General features: G+C 42.6%; 30 non-coding genes and 3 pseudogenes across 30 annotated transcripts; all 33 read left to right on the top strand.

The window, feature by feature from the left end:
- The first annotated feature begins 192 nt into the window (after positions 1–192).
- On the top strand, positions 193–311 carry LOC113755837. The gene has a single exon (XR_003465764.1). It is a non-coding gene; the product is annotated as a 5S ribosomal RNA (ribosomal RNA).
- Positions 312–721: 410 nt separating this feature from the next.
- LOC113755844 lies at positions 722–842 on the top strand (annotated as a pseudogene).
- A 473-nt stretch (positions 843–1,315) lies between these two features.
- Positions 1,316–1,434, top strand: LOC113755815. The gene has a single exon (XR_003465743.1). It is a non-coding gene; the product is annotated as a 5S ribosomal RNA (ribosomal RNA).
- A 419-nt stretch (positions 1,435–1,853) lies between these two features.
- On the top strand, positions 1,854–1,972 carry LOC113755836. Its single transcript, XR_003465763.1, has one exon. It is a non-coding gene; the product is annotated as a 5S ribosomal RNA (ribosomal RNA).
- Positions 1,973–2,386: 414 nt separating this feature from the next.
- On the top strand, positions 2,387–2,505 carry LOC113755842. The gene has a single exon (XR_003465769.1). It is a non-coding gene; the product is annotated as a 5S ribosomal RNA (ribosomal RNA).
- Positions 2,506–3,228: 723 nt separating this feature from the next.
- On the top strand, positions 3,229–3,352 carry LOC113755845 (annotated as a pseudogene).
- A 947-nt stretch (positions 3,353–4,299) lies between these two features.
- Positions 4,300–4,418, top strand: LOC113755824. The gene has a single exon (XR_003465751.1). It is a non-coding gene; the product is annotated as a 5S ribosomal RNA (ribosomal RNA).
- A 415-nt stretch (positions 4,419–4,833) lies between these two features.
- On the top strand, positions 4,834–4,952 carry LOC113755822. Its single transcript, XR_003465749.1, has one exon. It is a non-coding gene; the product is annotated as a 5S ribosomal RNA (ribosomal RNA).
- A 416-nt stretch (positions 4,953–5,368) lies between these two features.
- LOC113755840 lies at positions 5,369–5,487 on the top strand. The gene has a single exon (XR_003465767.1). It is a non-coding gene; the product is annotated as a 5S ribosomal RNA (ribosomal RNA).
- A 415-nt stretch (positions 5,488–5,902) lies between these two features.
- Positions 5,903–6,021, top strand: LOC113755831. Its single transcript, XR_003465758.1, has one exon. It is a non-coding gene; the product is annotated as a 5S ribosomal RNA (ribosomal RNA).
- A 416-nt stretch (positions 6,022–6,437) lies between these two features.
- On the top strand, positions 6,438–6,558 carry LOC113755843. The gene has a single exon (XR_003465770.1). It is a non-coding gene; the product is annotated as a 5S ribosomal RNA (ribosomal RNA).
- Positions 6,559–6,973: 415 nt separating this feature from the next.
- On the top strand, positions 6,974–7,092 carry LOC113755830. Its single transcript, XR_003465757.1, has one exon. It is a non-coding gene; the product is annotated as a 5S ribosomal RNA (ribosomal RNA).
- A 171-nt stretch (positions 7,093–7,263) lies between these two features.
- LOC113755821 lies at positions 7,264–7,382 on the top strand. The gene has a single exon (XR_003465748.1). It is a non-coding gene; the product is annotated as a 5S ribosomal RNA (ribosomal RNA).
- Positions 7,383–7,798: 416 nt separating this feature from the next.
- On the top strand, positions 7,799–7,917 carry LOC113755835. Its single transcript, XR_003465762.1, has one exon. It is a non-coding gene; the product is annotated as a 5S ribosomal RNA (ribosomal RNA).
- Positions 7,918–8,331: 414 nt separating this feature from the next.
- LOC113755819 lies at positions 8,332–8,450 on the top strand. Its single transcript, XR_003465747.1, has one exon. It is a non-coding gene; the product is annotated as a 5S ribosomal RNA (ribosomal RNA).
- Positions 8,451–8,864: 414 nt separating this feature from the next.
- LOC113755817 lies at positions 8,865–8,983 on the top strand. The gene has a single exon (XR_003465745.1). It is a non-coding gene; the product is annotated as a 5S ribosomal RNA (ribosomal RNA).
- A 171-nt stretch (positions 8,984–9,154) lies between these two features.
- On the top strand, positions 9,155–9,273 carry LOC113755816. The gene has a single exon (XR_003465744.1). It is a non-coding gene; the product is annotated as a 5S ribosomal RNA (ribosomal RNA).
- Positions 9,274–9,444: 171 nt separating this feature from the next.
- Positions 9,445–9,563, top strand: LOC113755848. The gene has a single exon (XR_003465772.1). It is a non-coding gene; the product is annotated as a 5S ribosomal RNA (ribosomal RNA).
- Positions 9,564–9,979: 416 nt separating this feature from the next.
- Positions 9,980–10,098, top strand: LOC113755834. The gene has a single exon (XR_003465761.1). It is a non-coding gene; the product is annotated as a 5S ribosomal RNA (ribosomal RNA).
- Positions 10,099–10,512: 414 nt separating this feature from the next.
- LOC113755818 lies at positions 10,513–10,631 on the top strand. Its single transcript, XR_003465746.1, has one exon. It is a non-coding gene; the product is annotated as a 5S ribosomal RNA (ribosomal RNA).
- A 414-nt stretch (positions 10,632–11,045) lies between these two features.
- LOC113755826 lies at positions 11,046–11,164 on the top strand. Its single transcript, XR_003465753.1, has one exon. It is a non-coding gene; the product is annotated as a 5S ribosomal RNA (ribosomal RNA).
- Positions 11,165–11,335: 171 nt separating this feature from the next.
- LOC113755847 lies at positions 11,336–11,454 on the top strand. The gene has a single exon (XR_003465771.1). It is a non-coding gene; the product is annotated as a 5S ribosomal RNA (ribosomal RNA).
- Positions 11,455–11,625: 171 nt separating this feature from the next.
- LOC113755838 lies at positions 11,626–11,744 on the top strand. The gene has a single exon (XR_003465765.1). It is a non-coding gene; the product is annotated as a 5S ribosomal RNA (ribosomal RNA).
- Positions 11,745–12,160: 416 nt separating this feature from the next.
- Positions 12,161–12,279, top strand: LOC113755833. Its single transcript, XR_003465760.1, has one exon. It is a non-coding gene; the product is annotated as a 5S ribosomal RNA (ribosomal RNA).
- A 414-nt stretch (positions 12,280–12,693) lies between these two features.
- On the top strand, positions 12,694–12,812 carry LOC113755828. Its single transcript, XR_003465755.1, has one exon. It is a non-coding gene; the product is annotated as a 5S ribosomal RNA (ribosomal RNA).
- A 414-nt stretch (positions 12,813–13,226) lies between these two features.
- LOC113755827 lies at positions 13,227–13,345 on the top strand. The gene has a single exon (XR_003465754.1). It is a non-coding gene; the product is annotated as a 5S ribosomal RNA (ribosomal RNA).
- A 171-nt stretch (positions 13,346–13,516) lies between these two features.
- Positions 13,517–13,635, top strand: LOC113755832. Its single transcript, XR_003465759.1, has one exon. It is a non-coding gene; the product is annotated as a 5S ribosomal RNA (ribosomal RNA).
- A 416-nt stretch (positions 13,636–14,051) lies between these two features.
- LOC113755839 lies at positions 14,052–14,170 on the top strand. The gene has a single exon (XR_003465766.1). It is a non-coding gene; the product is annotated as a 5S ribosomal RNA (ribosomal RNA).
- Positions 14,171–14,586: 416 nt separating this feature from the next.
- Positions 14,587–14,705, top strand: LOC113755823. Its single transcript, XR_003465750.1, has one exon. It is a non-coding gene; the product is annotated as a 5S ribosomal RNA (ribosomal RNA).
- Positions 14,706–15,120: 415 nt separating this feature from the next.
- On the top strand, positions 15,121–15,239 carry LOC113755829. Its single transcript, XR_003465756.1, has one exon. It is a non-coding gene; the product is annotated as a 5S ribosomal RNA (ribosomal RNA).
- A 416-nt stretch (positions 15,240–15,655) lies between these two features.
- On the top strand, positions 15,656–15,774 carry LOC113755825. Its single transcript, XR_003465752.1, has one exon. It is a non-coding gene; the product is annotated as a 5S ribosomal RNA (ribosomal RNA).
- A 415-nt stretch (positions 15,775–16,189) lies between these two features.
- LOC113755846 lies at positions 16,190–16,291 on the top strand (annotated as a pseudogene).
- A 1,212-nt stretch (positions 16,292–17,503) lies between these two features.
- Positions 17,504–17,622, top strand: LOC113755841. Its single transcript, XR_003465768.1, has one exon. It is a non-coding gene; the product is annotated as a 5S ribosomal RNA (ribosomal RNA).
- Positions 17,623–21,385: the final 3,763 nt, after the last annotated feature.

Below are 21,385 nucleotides of genomic sequence, written 5' to 3'. Positions count from 1 at the left end.
GCAATTTAGAGTTGCGCGATGAGGGAAAAAAACAGGGTGCAAATCAATAGCAAAAAAAAATATGAAAGCAAATAAAAAAAAGGATAAGAGAAAAATGCTTGAATTGACGCTTAAAAGGAATGCCGGTTTAGAAAAACCACACTGCTTCGCAGGACGGGATGGTTTAAAAGAATAAAGCGAAAGGAACATGGCGGGTGCGATCATTCCAGCCCTAATGCACCGGATCCCATCAGAACTCCGAAGTTAAGCATGCTTGGGCGAGAGTAGTACTAGAATGGGTGACCACCTGGGAAGTTCTCGTGTTGCACCCCTATTTTTTTTGTTTCGAAATCCAAATTTCCTATTCGTTCTTTATCCTGTAGTAATTTAGCTCCGTCGGAACGATTGCTTAATATTTTGCTTCTTGTCGAAGCGTGAAGGAGGATCTGAAGGCGCGAGACAAATCAGGAACGGTACGGCTCGATCAAAGCCCGGATCGTCGCTCAAATTTGTCGGCGCAAATGTATCACCTCAAGCGTGAAGGATTGATTTTATGATAATTTAGAGTTGCGGGATGATGGAAAAAAACAGGGAGCAAATAATAACAAAAAAAAATTAAAGTAAATAAATAAAAGGTAGAGGAAAATTGCTTTCAATTGACGCTTAAATGAATTCCGTGTCTAGAAAAGCCACAACTGCTTCGCAGGACGGTAGTTTAAAGAAAAAGCGAAAGGGACATGGCGGGTGCGATCATACCAGCACTAATGCACGGATCCCATCAGAAACTCGAAGTTAAGCGTGCTTTGGGCGAGAGTAGTACTAAGGAATGGGTGACCTCCCTGGAAGTTCTCGTGTTGCACCCCTCTTTTTTTGTTTCGAAATCCAAATTTCGTATCGTTTCTTTATCCTGTAGTAATTTAAGCTCCGTCGGAATGATGCTCAATTGACGCTTAAAATGAATTCGGTCTAGAAAAGCCACACTGCTTCGCAGGACGGGGGTAGGTTTTAAAAGAATAAGCGAAAGGAAACATGGCGGGTGCGATCATCTACAGCACTATCGCACCGGCATCCCATCAGAACTCGAATTAAGCGTGGCTTTATTTTTTTGGCGAGAGTAGTACTAGGAAAATGGGTGACCTCCTGGAAGTTCTCGTGGTTGCCACCCTTTTTTTTTGTTTCGAAATCCAAATTTCGTATTTCGTTCTTTATCTGTAGTAAATTTTAGCTCCGTCGGAATGCATTGCGCTTCAATTGACGCTTAAAATGAATTCGTCTAGAAAAGCCACACTGCTTCGCAGGACGCGGTAGTTTAAGAATTAAGCGAAAGGAACATGGCGGGTGCGATCATACCAGCACTAATGCACCGGATCCCATCAGAACTCCGAAGTTAAGAGTGCTTGGGCGAGAGTAGTACTAGGATGGGTGACCCCCTGGGAAGTCCTCGTGTTGCACCCCTCTTTTTTTTGTTTCGAAATCCAAATTTCCTATTCGTTCTTTATCCTGTAGTAATTTAGCTCCGTCGGAACGATTGCTTTATATTTTGCTTCTTGTCGAAGCATGAAGGCGGATCTGAAGGCGTGAGGACAAATCAAAGGAACGGTACGGCTCGATCAAAGCCCGGATCGTCGCTCAAATTTGTCGGCGCAAATGTATCAGCGCAAGGGTGATGGATTGATTTCATGGCAATTTAGAGTTGCGCGATGAGGGAAAAAAACAGGGTGCAAATCAATAGCAAAAAAAAATATGAAAGCAAATAAAAAAAAGGATAAGAGAAAAATGCTTGAATTGACGCTTAAAAGGAATGCCGGTTTAGAAAAACCACACTGCTTCGCAGGACGGGATGGTTTAAAAGAATAAAGCGAAAGGAACATGGCGGGTGCGATCATTCCAGCCCTAATGCACCGGATCCCATCAGAACTCCGAAGTTAAGCATGCTTGGGCGAGAGTAGTACTAGAATGGGTGACCACCTGGGAAGTTCTCGTGTTGCACCCCTATTTTTTTTGTTTCGAAATCCAAATTTCCTATTCGTTCTTTATCCTGTAGTAATTTAGCTCCGTCGGAATGATTGCTTAATATTTTGCTTCTTGTCGAAGCGTGAAGGAGGATCTGAAGGCGCGAGACAAATCAGGAACGGTACGGCTCGATCAAAGCCCGGATCGTCGCTCAAATTTGTCGGCGCAAATGTATCACCTCAAGCGTGAAGGATTGATTTTATGATAATTTAGAGTTGCGGGATGATGGAAAAAAACAGGGTGCAAATCAATAACAAAAAAAAAATAAAGTAAATAAATAAAAGGATAAGAGGAAAATGCTTCAATTGACGCTTAAAATGAATTCCGCTCTAGAAAAGCCACACTGCTTCGCAGGACGGGGTAGTTTAAAAGAATAAAGCGAAAGGAACATGGCGGGTGCGATCATACCAGCACTAATGCACGGATCCCATCAGAACTCCGAAGTTAAGCGTGCTTGGGCGAGAGTTTAGTACTAGAATGGGTGACCCCTGGGAAGTTCTCGTGTTTCACCCCTCTTTTTTTTGTTTTCGAATCCAAATTTCCTATTCGTTCTTTATCCTGTAGTAATTACTCCGTCGGAGCGATTGCTCAATATTTGTGCTTCTTGTCGAAGCGCTGAAGGAGGATCGGAAGGCCCAAGACAAATCAGGGACGGTACGGCTCGATCAAAGCCCCGGATCGTCGCTCAATTTGTCGGCGCAAATGTATCACCGCAAGCGTGAAGGTTGCATTTTATGATAATTTTAGATTTGCGGGATGGATGGAAAAAACAGGTGCAAATCAATAACAAAAAAAAAATAAAGTAATAAATAAAGGTAAGAGGAAATGCTTCAATTGACGCTTAAAATGAATTCCGGTTAGAAAAGCCCACACTGCATTGCAGGACGGGGTAAGTTTAAAAGATAAGCGAAAAGGACACGGCGGGTGCGATCATACCAGCACTTAATGCACCGGATCCCATCAGAACTCCCGAGTTAAGCGTGCTTTATTTTTTTTTGTTTCTTTCGGGCGAGAGTATAACTAGCAATGGGTGACCTCCTGGGAAGCTTCTCGTCGTTGCCCACCCTCTTTTTTTTGTTTCGAAATCCAAATTTCGTATTCGTTCTTTATCCTGTAGTAATTTAGCTCCAGTCGGAATGTTGCTTCAATTGACGCTTAAAATGAATTCGGTCTATGAAAAGCCACACTGCTTCGCAGGCACGGGGTAGTTTAAAGAATAAAGCGAAAGAACATGGCGGGTGCGATCATACCAGCACTAATTGCACCGTATCCCATCAGAACTCCGAAGTTAAGCGTTGCTCTGGGCGAGAGTAGTACGTAAGAATGGGTGACCTCCTGGGAAGTTCTCGTGTTGCACCCCTCTTTTTTTATGTTTCGAATCCAAATTTCGTATTCGTTCTTTATCCTGTAGTAATTTAGCTCCGTCGGAATGATTGCTTCATATTTGCTTCTTTGTCGAAGCATGAAGGCGCGATCTGAAGGCGTGAGACAAATCAGGAACGGTACGCTCGATCAAAGCCGGATCGTCGCTCAATTTGTCGGCGCAATGTATCAGCGCAAGGCGTGATGGATTGATTTTCATGCAATTTAGAGGTTGCGCGATGAGGAAAAACAGGGTGGCAAATCAATAGAAAAAAAAAATATGAAAGCAAATAAAAAAAAAGGAATAAGAGAAAAATGCTTGAATGACTCTTAAAAGAATGCCGTTTAGAAAAACCACACTGCTTCGCAGGACGGGATGGTTTAAAAGGAATTAAAGCGAAAGGAACATGGCGCGTGCGTCATTCCAGCCCTAATGCCACCGGATCCCATCAGAACTCCGAAGTTAGCGTGCTGGGCGAGAGTAGTACTAGAATGGCGTGACCACCTTGGGAAGTTCTCGTGTTGCACCCTATTTTTTTGTTTCGAACTCCCAAATTTTCCTATTCGTTCTTTATCCTGTAGTATTTAGCCTCCGTCGGAATGCATTGCTCATATTTTACTCTTGTCGAAGCGTGAAGCGGATCTTGAAGGCGCGAGACAAATAGGACGGTACGCTCCGATCAAAGCCCGGATCGTCGCTCTAATTTGTCGGCGCAGAATGTATCAGCGCAAGCGTGATGGATTGATTTCATGGCAATTTAGAGTTGCGCGATGAGGGAAAAAAATAGGGTGCAAATCAATAGCAAAAAAAAATATGAAAGCAAATAAAAAAAAGTGTAAGAGGAAAATACTTGAATTGACGCTTAAAAGGAATGCCGGTTTAGAAAAACCACACTGCTTCGCAGGACGGGATGGTTTAAAAGAATAAAGCGAAAGGAACATGGCGGGTGCGATCATACCAGCACTAATGCACCGGATCCCATCAGAACTCCGAAGTTAAGCATGCTTGGGCGAGAGTAGTACTAGGATGGGTGACCCCCTGGGAAGTCCTCGTGTTGCACCCCTCTCTTTTTTCTTTCGAAATCCAAATTTCCTATTCGTTGTTTATCCTGTAGTAATTTAGCTTCGTTGAAACGATTGCTTTATATTTTGCTTCTTGTCGAAGGATGTAGGCGGATCTGAAGGCGCGAGACAAATCAGGAACGGTACGGCTCGATCAAAGCCCGGATCGTCGCTCAAATTTGTCGGCGCAAATGTATCAACGCAAACGTGAAGGATTGATTTTATGATAATTTAGAGTTGCGGGATGATGGAAAAAAACAGGGTGCAAATCAATAACAAAAAAAAATATAAAGTAAATAAATAAAAGGATAAGAGGAAAATGCTTCAATTGACGCTTAAAATGAATTCCGGTCTAGAAAAGCCACACTGATTCGCAGGACGGGGTAGTTTGAAAGAATAAAACGAAAGGAACATGGCGGGTGCGTTCATACCAGCACTAATGCACCGGATCCCATCAGAACTCCGAAGTTAAGCGTGCTTGGGCGAGAGTAGTACTAGAATGGGTGACCCCCTGGGAAGTTCTCGTGTTGCACCCCTCTTTTTTTTGTTTCGAAATCCAAATTTCGTATTCGTTCTTTATCCTGTAGTAATTTAGCTCCGTCGGAATGATTGCTTCATATTTTGCTTCTTGTCGAAGCATGAAGGCGGATCTGAAGGCGCGAGACAAATCAGGAACGGTACGGATCGATCAAAGCCCGGATCGTCGCTCAAATTTGTCGGCGCAAATGTATCAGCGCAAGCATGATGGATTGATTTCATGGCAATTTAGAGTTGCGCGATGAGGGAAAAAAACAGGGTGCAAATCAATAGCAAAAAAAAATATGAAAGCAAATAAATAAAAGAATAAGAGAAAAATGCTTGAATTGACGCTTAAAATGAATTTCGGTCGAAAAAAGCCACACTGCTTCGCAGGACGGGGTAGTTTAAAAGAATAAAGCGAAAGGAATATGGCGGGAGCGATCATACCAGCACTAATGCACCGGATCCCATCAGAACTCCGAAATTAAGCGTGGTTGGGCGAGAGTAGTACTAGGATTGGTGACCCCCTGGGAAGTCCTCGTGTTGCACCCCTCTCTTTTTTGTTTCGAAATCCAAATTTCCTATTCGTTTCTTTATCCTGTAGTAATTTAGCTCCGTCGGAACGATTGCTTAATATTTTGCTTCTTGTCGAAGCGTGAAGGAGGATCTGAAGGCGCGAGACAAATCAGGAACGGTACGGCTCGATCAAAGCCCGGATCGTCGCTCAAATTTGTCGGCGCAAATGTATCACCGCAAGCGTGAAGGATTGATTTCATGATAATTTAGAGTTGCGGGATGATGGAAAAAAATAGGGTGCAAATCAATAACAAAAAAAGTATAAAGTAAATAAATAAAAGGATAAGAGGAAAATGCTTCAATTGACGCTTAAAATGAATTCCGGTCTAGAAAAGCCACACTGCTTCGCTGGACGGGGTAGTTTAAAAGAATAAAGCGAAAGGAACGTTGTGGGTGCGATCATACCAGCACTAATGCACCGTATCCCATCAGAACTCCGAAGTTAAGCGTGCTTGGGCGAGAGTAGTACTAGAATGGGTGACCCCCTGGGAAGTTCTCGTGTTGCACCCCTCTTTTTTTTGTTTCGAAATCCAAATTTCGTATTCGTTCTTTATCCTGTAGTAATTTAGCTCCGTCGGAACGATTGCTTCATATTTTGCTTCTTGTCGACGAATGAAGGCGGATCTGAAGGCGCGAGACAAATCAGGAACGGTACGGCTCGATCAAAACCCGGATCGTCGCTCAAATTTGTCGGCGCAAATGTATCAGCGCAAGCGTGATGGATTGATTTCATGGCAATTTAGAGTTGCGCGATGAGGGAAAAAAACAGGGTGCAAATCAATAACAAAAAAAAATATGAAAGCAAATAAAAAAAAGGGTAAGAGGAAAATACTTGAATTGACGCTTAAAAGGAATTCCGGTCTAGAAAAACCACACTGCTTCGCAGGACGGGATGGTTTAAAAGAATAAAGCGAAAGGAACATGGCGGGTGCGATCATACCAGCACTAATGGAACGAAAATCCCATCAGAACTCCGAAGTTAAGCATGCTTGGGCGAGAGTAGTACTAGGATGGGTGACCCCCTGGGAAGTCCTCGTCTTGCACCCCTCTCTTTTTTCTTTCGAAATCCAAATTTCCTATTCGTTGTTTATCCTGTGGTAATTTAGCTCCGTTGAAACGATTGCTTTATATTTTGCTTCTTGTCGAAGGATGTAGGCGGATCTGAAGGCGCGAGACAAATCAGGAACGGTACGGCTCGATCAAAGACCGGATCGTCGCTCAAATTTGTCGGCGCAAATGTATCACCGCAAGCGTGAAGGATTGATTTCATGATAATTTAGAGTTGCGGGATGATGGAAAAAAACAGGGTGCAAATCAATAACAAAAAAAAATATAAAGTAAATAAATAAAAGGATAAGAGGAAAATGCTTCAATTAACGCTTAAAATGAATTCCGGTCTAGAAAAGACGCACTGCTTCGCAGGACGGGGTAGTTTAAAAGAATAAAGGGAAAGGAACATGGCGGGTGCGATCATTCCAGCCCTAATGCACCGGATCCCATCAGAACTCCGAAGTTAAGCGTGCTTGGGCGAGAGTAGTACTAGAATGGGTGACCACCTGGGAAGTTCTCGTGTTGCACCCCTATTTTTTTTGTTTCGAAATCCAAATTTCCTATTCGTTCTTTATCCTGTAGTAATTTAGCTCCGTCGGAAAGATTGCTTCAATTGACGCTTAAAATGAATTCCGGTCTAGAAAAGCCACACTGCTTCGCAGGACGGGGTAGTTTAAAAGAATAAAGCGAAAGGAACATGGCGGGTGCGATCATACCAGCACTAATGCACCGGATCCCATCAGAACTCCGAAGTTAAGCGTGCTTGGGCGAGAGTAGTACTAGAATGGGTGACCCCCTGGGAAGTTCTCGTGTTGCACCCCTCTTTTTTTTGTTTCGAAATCCAAATTTCGTATTCGTTCTTTATCCTGTAGTAATTTAGCTCCGTCGGAATGATTGCTTCATATTTTGCTTCTTGTCGAAGCATGAAGGCGGATCTGAAGGCGTGAGACAAATCAGGAACGGTACGGCTCGATCAAAGCCCGGATCGTCGCTCAAATTTGTCGGCGCAAATGTATCAGCGCAAGCGTGATGGATTGATTTCATGGCAATTTAGAGTTGCGCGATGAGGGAAAAAAACAGGGTGCAAATCAATAGCAAAAAAAAATATGAAAGCAAATAAAAAAAAGGATAAGAGAAAAATGCTTGAATTGACGCTTAAAAGGAATGCCGGTTTAGAAAAACCACACTGCTTCGCAGGACGGGATGGTTTAAAAGAATAAAGCGAAAGGAACATGGCGGGTGCGATCATTCCAGCCCTAATGCACCGGATCCCATCAGAACTCCGAAGTTAAGCATGCTTGGGCGAGAGTAGTACTAGAATGGGTGACCACCTGGGAAGTTCTCGTGTTGCACCCCTATTTTTTTTGTTTCGAAATCCAAATTTCCTATTCGTTCTTTATCCTGTAGTAATTTAGCTCCGTCGGAACGATTGCTTAATATTTTGCTTCTTGTCGAAGCGTGAAGGAGGATCTGAAGGCGCGAGACAAATCAGGAACGGTACGGCTCGATCAAAGCCCGGATCGTCGCTCAAATTTGTCGGCGCAAATGTATCACCTCAAGCGTGAAGGATTGATTTTATGATAATTTAGAGTTGCGGGATGATGGAAAAAAACAGGGTGCAAATCAATAACAAAAAAAAAATAAAGTAAATAAATAAAAGGATAAGAGGAAAATGCTTCAATTGACGCTTAAAATGAATTCCGGTCTAAAAAAGCCACACTGCTTCGCAGGACGGGGTAGTTTAAAAGAATAAAGCGAAAGGAACATGGCGGGTGCGATCATACCAGCACTAATGCACCGGATCCCATCAGAACTCCGAAGTTAAGCGTGCTTGGGCGAGAGTAGTACTAGAATGGGTGACCCCCTGGGAAGTTCTCGTGTTGCACCCCTCTTTTTTTTGTTTCGAAATCCAAATTTCCTATTCGTTCTTTATCCTGTAGTAATTTAGCTCCGTCGGAGCGATTGCTTAATATTTTGCTTCTTGTCGAAGCGTGAAGGAGGATCTGAAGGCGCAAGACAAATCAGGAACGGTACGGCTCGATCAAAGCCCGGATCGTCGCTCAAATTTGTCGGCGCAAATGTATCACCGCAAGCGTGAAGGATTGATTTTATGATAATTTAGAGTTGCGGGATGATGGAAAAAAACAGGGTGCAAATCAATAACAAAAAAAAAATAAAGTAAATAAATAAAAGGATAAGAGGAAAATGCTTCAATTGACGCTTAAAATGAATTCCGGTCTAAAAAAGCCACACTGCTTCGCAGGACGGGGTAGTTTAAAAGAATAAAGCGAAAGGAACATGGCGGGTGCGATCATACCAGCACTAATGCACCGGATCCCATCAGAACTCCGAAGTTAAGCGTGCTTGGGCGAGAGTAGTACTAGAATGGGTGACCTCCTGGGAAGTTCTCGTGTTGCACCCCTCTTTTTTTTGTTTCGAAATCCAAATTTCGTATTCGTTCTTTATCCTGTAGTAATTTAGCTCCGTCGGAATGATTGCTTCAATTGACGCTTAAAATGAATTCCGGTCTAGAAAAGCCACACTGCTTCGCAGGACGGGGTAGTTTAAAAGAATAAAGCGAAAGGAACATGGCGGGTGCGATCATACCAGCACTAATGCACCGGATCCCATCAGAACTCCGAAGTTAAGCGTGCTTGGGCGAGAGTAGTACTAGAATGGGTGACCTCCTGGGAAGTTCTCGTGTTGCACCCCTCTTTTTTTTGTTTCGAAATCCAAATTTCGTATTCGTTCTTTATCCTGTAGTAATTTAGCTCCGTCGGAATGATTGCTTCAATTGACGCTTAAAATGAATTCCGGTCTAGAAAAGCCACACTGCTTCGCAGGACGGGGTAGTTTAAAAGAATAAAGCGAAAGGAACATGGCGGGTGCGATCATACCAGCACTAATGCACCGGATCCCATCAGAACTCCGAAGTTAAGCGTGCTTGGGCGAGAGTAGTACTAGAATGGGTGACCTCCTGGGAAGTTCTCGTGTTGCACCCCTCTTTTTTTTGTTTCGAAATCCAAATTTCGTATTCGTTCTTTATCCTGTAGTAATTTAGCTCCGTCGGAATGATTGCTTCATATTTTGCTTCTTGTCGAAGCATGAAGGCGGATCTGAAGGCGTGAGACAAATCAGGAACGGTACGGCTCGATCAAAGCCCGGATCGTCGCTCAAATTTGTCGGCGCAAATGTATCAGCGCAAGGGTGATGGATTGATTTCATGGCAATTTAGAGTTGCGCGATGAGGGAAAAAAACAGGGTGCAAATCAATAGCAAAAAAAAATATGAAAGCAAATAAAAAAAAGGATAAGAGAAAAATGCTTGAATTGACGCTTAAAAGGAATGCCGGTTTAGAAAAACCACACTGCTTCGCAGGACGGGATGGTTTAAAAGAATAAAGCGAAAGGAACATGGCGGGTGCGATCATTCCAGCCCTAATGCACCGGATCCCATCAGAACTCCGAAGTTAAGCATGCTTGGGCGAGAGTAGTACTAGAATGGGTGACCACCTGGGAAGTTCTCGTGTTGCACCCCTATTTTTTTTGTTTCGAAATCCAAATTTCCTATTCGTTCTTTATCCTGTAGTAATTTAGCTCCGTCGGAACGATTGCTTAATATTTTGCTTCTTGTCGAAGCGTGAAGGAGGATCTGAAGGCGCGAGACAAATCAGGAACGGTACGGCTCGATCAAAGCCCGGATCGTCGCTCAAATTTGTCGGCGCAAATGTATCACCTCAAGCGTGAAGGATTGATTTTATGATAATTTAGAGTTGCGGGATGATGGAAAAAAACAGGGTGCAAATCAATAACAAAAAAAAAATAAAGTAAATAAATAAAAGGATAAGAGGAAAATGCTTCAATTGACGCTTAAAATGAATTCCGGTCTAAAAAAGCCACACTGCTTCGCAGGACGGGGTAGTTTAAAAGAATAAAGCGAAAGGAACATGGCGGGTGCGATCATACCAGCACTAATGCACCGGATCCCATCAGAACTCCGAAGTTAAGCGTGCTTGGGCGAGAGTAGTACTAGAATGGGTGACCCCCTGGGAAGTTCTCGTGTTGCACCCCTCTTTTTTTTGTTTCGAAATCCAAATTTCCTATTCGTTCTTTATCCTGTAGTAATTTAGCTCCGTCGGAGCGATTGCTTAATATTTTGCTTCTTGTCGAAGCGTGAAGGAGGATCTGAAGGCGCAAGACAAATCAGGAACGGTACGGCTCGATCAAAGCCCGGATCGTCGCTCAAATTTGTCGGCGCAAATGTATCACCGCAAGCGTGAAGGATTGATTTTATGATAATTTAGAGTTGCGGGATGATGGAAAAAAACAGGGTGCAAATCAATAACAAAAAAAAAATAAAGTAAATAAATAAAAGGATAAGAGGAAAATGCTTCAATTGACGCTTAAAATGAATTCCGGTCTAGAAAAGCCACACTGCTTCGCAGGACGGGGTAGTTTAAAAGAATAAAGCGAAAGGAACATGGCGGGTGCGATCATACCAGCACTAATGCACCGGATCCCATCAAAACTCCGAAGTTAAGCGTGCTTGGGCGAGAGTAGTACTAGAATGGGTGACCTCCTGGGAAGTTCTCGTGTTGCACCCCTCTTTTTTTTGTTTCGAAATCCAAATTTCGTATTCGTTCTTTATCCTGTAGTAATTTAGCTCCGTCGGAATGATTGCTTCAATTGACGCTTAAAATGAATTCCGGTCTAGAAAAGCCACACTGCTTCGCAGGACGGGGTAGTTTAAAAGAATAAAGCGAAAGGAACATGGCGGGTGCGATCATACCAGCACTAATGCACCGGATCCCATCAGAACTCCGAAGTTAAGCGTGCTTGGGCGAGAGTAGTACTAGAATGGGTGACCTCCTGGGAAGTTCTCGTGTTGCACCCCTCTTTTTTTTGTTTCGAAATCCAAATTTCGTATTCGTTCTTTATCCTGTAGTAATTTAGCTCCGTCGGAATGATTGCTTCAATTGACGCTTAAAATGAATTCCGGTCTAGAAAAGCCACACTGCTTCGCAGGACGGGGTAGTTTAAAAGAATAAAGCGAAAGGAACATGGCGGGTGCGATCATACCAGCACTAATGCACCGGATCCCATCAGAACTCCGAAGTTAAGCGTGCTTGGGCGAGAGTAGTACTAGAATGGGTGACCTCCTGGGAAGTTCTCGTGTTGCACCCCTCTTTTTTTTGTTTCGAAATCCAAATTTCGTATTCGTTCTTTATCCTGTAGTAATTTAGCTCCGTCGGAATGATTGCTTCATATTTTGCTTCTTGTCGAAGCATGAAGGCGGATCTGAAGGCGTGAGACAAATCAGGAACGGTACGGCTCGATCAAAGCCCGGATCGTCGCTCAAATTTGTCGGCGCAAATGTATCAGCGCAAGCGTGATGGATTGATTTCATGGCAATTTAGAGTTGCGCGATGAGGGAAAAAAACAGGGTGCAAATCAATAGCAAAAAAAAATATGAAAGCAAATAAAAAAAAGGATAAGAGAAAAATGCTTGAATTGACGCTTAAAAGGAATGCCGGTTTAGAAAAACCACACTGCTTCGCAGGACGGGATGGTTTAAAAGAATAAAGCGAAAGGAACATGGCGGGTGCGATCATTCCAGCCCTAATGCACCGGATCCCATCAGAACTCCGAAGTTAAGCATGCTTGGGCGAGAGTAGTACTAGAATGGGTGACCACCTGGGAAGTTCTCGTGTTGCACCCCTATTTTTTTTGTTTCGAAATCCAAATTTCCTATTCGTTCTTTATCCTGTAGTAATTTAGCTCCGTCGGAACGATTGCTTAATATTTTGCTTCTTGTCGAAGCGTGAAGGAGGATCTGAAGGCGCGAGACAAATCAGGAACGGTACGGCTCGATCAAAGCCCGGATCGTCGCTCAAATTTGTCGGCGCAAATGTATCACCTCAAGCGTGAAGGATTGATTTTATGATAATTTAGAGTTGCGGGATGATGGAAAAAAACAGGGTGCAAATCAATAACAAAAAAAAAATAAAGTAAATAAATAAAAGGATAAGAGGAAAATGCTTCAATTGACGCTTAAAATGAATTCCGGTCTAAAAAAGCCACACTGCTTCGCAGGACGGGGTAGTTTAAAAGAATAAAGCGAAAGGAACATGGCGGGTACGATCATACCAGCACTAATGCACCGGATCCCATCAGAACTCCGAAGTTAAGCGTGCTTGGGCGAGAGTAGTACTAGAATGGGTGACCCCCTGGGAAGTTCTCGTGTTGCACCCCTCTTTTTTTTGTTTCGAAATCCAAATTTCCTATTCGTTCTTTATCCTGTAGTAATTTAGCTCCGTCGGAGCGATTGCTTAATATTTTGCTTCTTGTCGAAGCGTGAAGGAGGATCTGAAGGCGCAAGACAAATCAGGAACGGTACGGCTCGATCAAAGCCCGGATCGTCGCTCAAATTTGTCGGCGCAAATGTATCACCGCAAGCGTGAAGGATTGATTTTATGATAATTTAGAGTTGCGGGATGATGGAAAAAAACAGGGTGCAAATCAATAACAAAAAAAAAATAAAGTAAATAAATAAAAGGATAAGAGGAAAATGCTTCAATTGACGCTTAAAATGAATTCCGGTCTAGAAAAGCCACACTGCTTCGCAGGACGGGGTAGTTTAAAAGAATAAAGCGAAAGGAACATGGCGGGTGCGATCATACCAGCACTAATGCACCGGATCCCATCAGAACTCCGAAGTTAAGCGTGCTTGGGCGAGAGTAGTACTAGAATGGGTGACCTCCTGGGAAGTTCTCGTGTTGCACCCCTCTTTTTTTTGTTTCGAAATCCAAATTTCGTATTCGTTCTTTATCCTGTAGTAATTTAGCTCCGTCGGAATGATTGCTTCAATTGACGCTTAAAATGAATTCCGGTCTAGAAAAGCCACACTGCTTCGCAGGACGGGGTAGTTTAAAAGAATAAAGCGAAAGGAACATGGCGGGTTCGATCATACCAGCACTTATGCACCGGATCCCATCAGAACTCCGAAGTTAAGCGTGCTTGGGCAAGAGTAGTACTAGAATGGGTGACCTCCTGGGAAGTTCTCGTGTTGCACCCCTCTTTTTTTTGTTTCGAAATCCAAATTTCGTATTCGTTCTTTATCCTGTAGTAATTTAGCTCCGTCGGAATGATTGCTTCATATTTTGCTTCTTGTCGAAGCATGAAGGCGGATCTGAAGGCGTGAGACAAATCAGGAACGGTACGGCTCGATCAAAGCCCGGATCGTCGCTCAAATTTGTCGGCGCAAATGTATCAGCGCAAGCGTGATGGATTGATTTCATGGCAATTTAGAGTTGCGCGATGAGGGAAAAAAACAGGGTGCAAATCAATAGCAAAAAAAAATATGAAAGCAAATAAAAAAAAGGATAAGAGAAAAATGCTTGAATTGACGCTTAAAAGGAATGCCGGTTTAGAAAAACCACACTGCTTCGCAGGACGGGATGGTTTAAAAGAATAAAGCGAAAGGAACATGGCGGGTGCGATCATTCCAGCCCTAATGCACCGGATCCCATCAGAACTCCGAAGTTAGGCGTGCTTGGGCGAGAGTAGTACTAGAATGGGTGACCACCTGGGAAGTTCTCGTGTTGCACCCCTATTTTTTTTGTTTCGAAATCCAAATTTCCTATTCGTTCTTTATCCTGTAGTAATTTAGCTCCGTCGGAATGATTGCTTCATATTTTACTTCTTGTCGAAGCGTGAAGGCGGATCTGAAGGCGCGAGACAAATCAGGAACGGTACGGCTCGATCAAAGCCCGGATCGTCGCTCTAATTTGTCGGCGCAAATGTATCAGCGCAAGCGTGATGGATTGATTTCATGGCAATTTAGAGTTGCGCGATGAGGGAAAAAAATAGGGTGCAAATCAATAGAAAAAAAAAATATGAAAGCAAATAAAAAAAAGGGTAAGAGGAAAATACTTGAATTGACGCTTAAAAGGAATGCCGGTTTAGAAAAGCCACACTGCTTCGCAGGACGGGATGGTTTAAAAGAATAAAGCGAAAGGAACATGGCGGGTGCGATCATACCAGCACTAATGCACCGGATCCCATCAGAACTCCGAAGTTAAGCATGCTTGGGCGAGAGTAGTACTAGGATGGGTGACCCCCTGGGAAGTCCTCGTGTTGCACCCCTCTCTTTTTTCTTTCGAAATCCAAATTTCCTATTCGTTGTTTATCCTGTAGTAATTTAGCTTCGTTGAAACGATTGCTTTATATTTTGCTTCTTGTCGAAGGATGTAGGCGGATCTGAAGGCGCGAGACAAATCAGGAACGGTACGGCTCGATCAAAGACCGGATCGTCGCTCAAATTTGTCGGCGCAAATGTATCACCGCAAGCGTGAAGGATTGATTTCATGATAATTTAGAGTTGCGGGATGATGGAAAAAAACAGGGTGCAAATCAATAACAAAAAAAAATATAAAGTAAATAAATAAAAGGATAAGAGGAAAATGCTTCAATTAACGCTTAAAATGAATTCCGGTCTAGAAAAGACGCACTGCTTCGCAGGACGGGGTAGTTTAAAAGAATAAAGCGAAAGGAACATGGCGGGTGCGATCATTCCAGCCCTAATGCACCGGATCCCATCAGAACTCCGAAGTTAAGCGTGCTTGGGCGAGAGTAGTACTAGAATGGGTGACCACCTGGGAAGTTCTCGTGTTGCACCCCTATTTTTTTTGTTTCGAAATCCAAATTTCCTATTCGTTCTTTATCCTGTAGTAATTTAGCTCCGTCGGAAAGATTGCTTTATATTTTGCTTCTTGTCGAAGCATGAAGGCGAGCCTGAAGGCGCGAGACAAATCAGGAACGGTACGGTTCGATCAAACCCCGGATCGTCGCCCAAAGTTGTCGGCGCAAATATATCACCGCAAACGTGATGGATTGATTTCATGACAATTTAGACTTGCGCGATGAGGGAAAAAAACAGGGTGCAAATCAATAACAAAAAAAAATATGAAAGCAAATAAATAAAAGGATATGAGGAAAATGCTTGAATTGACGCTTAAAATGAATTTCGGTCTAGAAAAGCCACACTGCTTCGCAGGACGGGGTAGTTTAAAAGAATAAAGCGAAAGGAATATGGCGGGTGCGATCATACCAGCACTAATGCGCCGGATCCCATCAGAACTCCGAAGTTAAGCATGCTTGGGCGAGAGTAGTACTAGGATGGGTGACCCCCTGGGAAGTCCTCGTGTTGCACCCCTCTCTTTTTTCTTTCGAAATCCAAATTTCCTATTCGTTCTTTATCCTGTAGTAATTTAGCTCCGTCGGAACGATTGCTTAATATTTTGCTTCTTGTCGAAGCGTGAAGGAGGATCTGAAGGCGCGAGACAAATCAGGAACGGTACGGCTCGATCAAAGCCCGGATCGTCGCTCAAATTTGTCGGCGCAAATGTATCACCGCAAGCGTGAAGGATTGATTTTATGATAATTTAGAGTTGCGGGATGATGGAAAAAAATAGGGTGCAAATCAATAACAAAAAAAAATATAAAGTAAATAAATAAAAGTATAAAGGAAAATGCTTCAATTGACGCTTAAAATGAATTTCCGGTCTAGAAAAGCCACACTGCTTCGCTGGACGGGGTAGTTTAAAAGAATAAAGCGAAAGGAACGTTGTGGGTGCGATCATACCAGCACTAATGCACCGTATTCCATCAGAACTCCGAAGTTAAGCGTGCTTGGGCGTGAGCAGTATTAGGATGTCCTCGTATTGCACCCGTCCTTTTTTGTTTCGAATTCGTTCTATATCCCATAGTAATTTAGCTCCGTCGGAACGTTTGCTTCATGTTTTGCCTACTATTGAAGCATAAAGGCAGATCTAAAGGCGAGACAAATCAGGAAAGGTTCAACTCGATCAAAGCCCGAGCCATCGCTCAAAGTTGTCGGTGCAAATGTATAACCGGAAGCGTGCAAGATTAATTTCATGATAATTGAGAGTTGCATAATGAGGGAAAAAAACTAGATGCTAGTCAGTGCAAGCATGGAGGATTAATTTCATAATAATTGAGAGTTGCGCAATGATTAAAAAAATGGGGTATAAATCAGTAAGGGAAAAATATAAAAAATAAAATAAATTAAAAGACATCAAGAAAAAGCTGGAATTGACACTTCAAATAAATTTTAGTCTAGAAAAGCCATATTGCTTTACATGATGACGTAATTTAAAAGAATAAAGCGAATGTAACATGGCTGGTGCGATCATACCGATACTATTGCACCAGATCCTATAAGAACTCGAAAGTTAAGCGTTCTTGGATGAGAGTAGTGTTAGGATAGATAAGGGTAGCACCCCTTCCCTTTTGCTCAGAAACCCAATTTTCCTTTTCGTTCTTTATCCCATAGCAATTTAGTTTCGTTGGAACGATTTCTTCGTATTTTGTTTCTTATCGAAGGATGAAGGTGGATCTAAAGGCAAGACAAATCGGGAACGGTATAGTGTCAGAACTCTAAAATTAAGCATGCTTGGACGAGTGTAATACTAGGATGGGTGTCCCTCGGGCAAATACTCGTGTTGCACCCTCCCATTTTGTTTCGAAACACAATTTTCCTCTTCGTTCTTTATGCAGAGTAATTTACCACCGTTGGAGCGATTGTTTCATATTTTGTTTCTTATCGAAGGATGAAGGTGGATCTAAGGCGAGACAAATCAGGAATGGTACAGATCAATCAAATTTTGGGTGGTCGCTCAAAATTGTCGGTGCAAATATATAAGTACAACCGTGAAGGATTAATTTCATGATAATTGAGAGTTGCGCGATGAGCGAAAACAAACAAAGTCCAAATCAGAAAGAAAAAAATAAATAAATGTAAATGGATAAAATGAGATGAAGAAAATGCTTGAATTGACGCTTAAAATGAAATCCGGTCTAGAAAAGCCACATTGCTTCGCAGGATGGGGTAGTTTAAAAGAATAAAGCGAAAAGAACATGGTGTCTGCGATCATACCGGCACTAATGCGCCGGATCCCATCAGAACTCCAAAGTTAAGCGTGCTTGGGCGAGAGTAGCACTTGGATGGCTGACTCCCTGGGAAGTCCTCGTGTCGCACCCTTCTCTTTTTGTTTCCAAAACCCAATTTTTCTCTTCGTTCTTCATCCCATAGTAATTTAGCTCCGTCGGAACGATGCTTTCATAGTTTGCTTCTTGTCAAGGCATGAAGTCGAATGTAAAGACGAGACAAATCAGGAACGGTAGGGCTCTATCAAAACTCGAGTCGTCACTCAAAGTTGTCGGCACAAATGTATAAGCGCAAGTTTGAAGGATTGATTTCGAGATAATCGAGAGTTGCGCGATGAGTTATGCGATGAGGTAAAAAAACATGATGCAAATCATTACAAAAAATATATAAAAGTAAATAGATAAAAGGATAAGAAGAAAATGCTTAAATTGACGCATAAAATGAAGTCCGGTCTAGATAAGCCACATTGCTTAACAGGACCAGTTTATTAGAAGAATAATACGAGAAGGAACATGGCAGGTGCGAAGTCCATCCGGCCTTAATTGCACGATCCATCAAAACTCCGAAATTAAGCGTATTTTGGCGAGAGTAACACTAGGATGGCGAGCAAACTCCGAATTCTCGTGTTACCCCTTCCTTTTTGTTTCGAAACCGCAATTTTCCACCTCTTCTTTATCCAATATTAATTAGCTCGCGGCGGAACGATTGCTCATATTTTGCCTTCTTATCGAATGCATTACACGCAAATCTAAAGGGACAAATCAGACGTACGGCTCGATCAAACCGCGTCAGGGCTTCAAAGTGTCGCACAAATGTGTAAGCACCAAGCGATCAAAGATACTTCAATATAATTGAGAGATTGCGCGATGAGCGAAACAAACAACGGCAATTCATTAATAAAAATAATATTAAGTAAAATAGATAAAAGATAAGAAAAAATACTTGAATTGATGCAAAAAGAAATTAGTTAGATAAGCCGCATTGTTTCACAAAACGGGTAACATAGCAGAATGACGCGAAAGGAACATGCGGGGCGATCATACCGCTCTAATACACCGGATCCATCAGAACTCAGAGTAAGCGTTCACGGGCAAGAGTTGGCACTAAGGTGGGTGACCCCCTAGGAAGTCCTCGTATTGCACCCGTCTTTTTTTGTTTCGAATTCGTTCTATATCCCATAGTAATTTAGCTCCGTCGGAACGTTTGCTTCATGTTTTGCCTACTATTGAAGCATGAAGGCAGATCTAAAGACGAGACAAATCAGGAATGGTTCAACTCGATCAAAGCTCGAGCCATCGCTCAAAGTTGTCGGTGCAAATGTATAACCGGAAGCGTGCAGGATTAATTTCATGATAATTGAGAGTTGCATGATGAGGGAAAAAAACAAGTTGCAAGTCAGTGCAAGCATGGGGGATTAATTTCATGATAATTGAGAGTTGCGCAATGATTAAAAAAATGGGGTATAAATCAGTAAGGGAAAAATATAAGAAATAAAATAAATTAAAGGACATTAAGAAAAAGCTGGAATTGACACTTCAAATAAATTTTAGTCTAGAAAAGCCATATTGCTTTACATGATGATGTAATTTAAAAGAATAAAGCGAATGTAACATGGTTGGTGCGATCATACCTGTGACGCCCCCGCTTCTCCCAAGGGCGAACCCTAGGGTATCGGCGGGACGCCTGCCTAGCTCGCGCCAGGACTCAAAATTTCAAAACAATAAAACTAGATAAACCCACAAGCGTACTATTCACTATATATCTAACGCCAAAAGAGTTCTATTTACATCTTCAAAAGTATCGAGTCAAACCACTCTAATACATTAGAATAACAACCAGCAGAAGGTAGACCCTATGGAGGGTCCTTATACAAACCACCAAAACAAAAAACAAACATCCTAACTATCCGACTATTACAATCAAACCTAACTATAATAGTGAAGGTGCCAAGAAGTTCCCCGCATCGTCCCCTGCTAAGGAAAACAAAGGAAACGGGGTAAGCTAGAAGCTTAGTAAGTAAACAGGGTAAAAGTGTAAAATTTCACATTTAAATAAACAGCTATTCCACAAAATGTCAAGTCGAGTGCAAAAGTAACAAAACAAAGGAAGGATACAGGTTGGCTCCAAAGCCAAGTCATTTGCCATGCGTGATCTCCTGTTGACACTCCGTCGACCATAAATAAGGTCCGTAGAACTCCACTTGTACACCCACCGAACACCTTATCACCCTCACTGGCCAGTCACCTCACAAACTTGCCCGAGCGAACGAAATCACAAACTTGAGCTTGAGTCACAAGCTCGGGTCACAAACTTGGTCCACATTCTCGGTGAACCGGATTCACAAACTTGGTGACCTCAGACTAAGTTGGACTGGCTTCGACCAAGCCCTGACCGGCTCGAATAGTCCATCTAGGTCGGAAGATCAACCCCAACTTACAAACGTCACCCCGAGCTACAAGCTCAAGGGGTTCAAACCCAAAACTCACAAACGTCACCTCGAGCTATAAGCTCAAGGGGTTCAAACCCAAAATAATTCATGTATACACATCTCATAAAGAAACATAGGTACAAACTAGGGTTTAGGTCGAGTGTGATAAAGTACACCCTCGCCTAAGTTCCCCTTTTATTCACATCAAAACACATAAGCAGTTTATACACATAAACGGCCTGAATACTTACTCAAAATACAAAAGTAGTACAAGAACAAAATCACTTCGTGCGTGTTCGCTAGTAGTGGGCCCCACCGGCTCCGCCTAACTCACCACTGTCTGAAATAGAAGATTGCATCACATATTATCACAAACGGCCAGTAACATTCCCAAAACAAGCAAAACGGCAAAATCGGCACATGCAAGTGCGGAAACGGCAAAATGGGCGCACGAGCGCGCGCGGAACGGCAAACGGAAATGGCCAAATCTGCCATCTCAAACCGTTTTGATCAAAAGTTAGGCTAGGAATGTCGGATCAAGGTGAGCGAGACACCATTTCGAAGCTATGAGGAAGGGATATAATTCTCATGAAGACACCTTAATCTAGATCTGAATGGAAGCAGGTCGAGATTATGGAAAACAGTACCAGAAATTTACGTGTTCGGGTGACGAACAGGGTTTGTTTGCTGGACCATAACTCACAGCTCACAAATCCAAATCAAGAAATTCCAAAGGCGTTGGAAATCTAGGACATAAGGTTATAACTTTCATGTTTGGACCAAAAGCTGAATCAATACAGAGCATGGAGAAAAATAGGTCCAAACATTCCTGTCAGAACTGTCCAAATTCGAAGGCAGTTCTGACAACCGATCTTGTTTTGGTCATAACTGGAGCTACGGGACTCGGATTTGGATGAACTTTATACCGTTTCGAAGCTGAAACCAAGATCTATATTTCTTATGAAGGGGTCAACACCCAGTTCGTACGTTATCAAAACGGATAAAGCAAGGTCAGAAGCAAAATTCAGAACGTACGCAATTCCAGGGTACAAAACAGGTGCGAGTGTTTTTGCTATAACTCGGGCTACCTCAGTCCAAATCAAGTGATTCCAAAGCCAACCGAAATCTAAGACACCAGTTTACATTTATTAAGAAGATGTCAACAACCAAATCAGAAGTATTCCTAACCAAATTAACCAATTACAGAAGCAATTATCAAGTTCGGATAGAAACAGGGCAGCAGGGGTATTTCAGTCTTTTCACTGGATCCGTTACTCCGATTGAGCTGAAATTTTGTAGGTACCTATAAAATACCATTCTATACAACTTTCATGTTTTATGCCAAGCCTAATTAGGCCTCTATGATGGTACAATAAAACCGGACAGAAGAAGGCTGAAATTTTCCAGAAATCTGGGAATTTTGGGATT

Source organism: Coffea eugenioides, unplaced genomic scaffold (assembly GCF_003713205.1).
Source record: "Coffea eugenioides isolate CCC68of unplaced genomic scaffold, Ceug_1.0 ScVebR1_1779;HRSCAF=2695, whole genome shotgun sequence".
Classification (NCBI taxonomy): Eukaryota; Viridiplantae; Streptophyta; class Magnoliopsida; order Gentianales; family Rubiaceae; genus Coffea; species Coffea eugenioides.
Note: the sequence above shows the minus strand (reverse complement) of the source record. Positions and strands in the feature narration are given on the sequence as shown.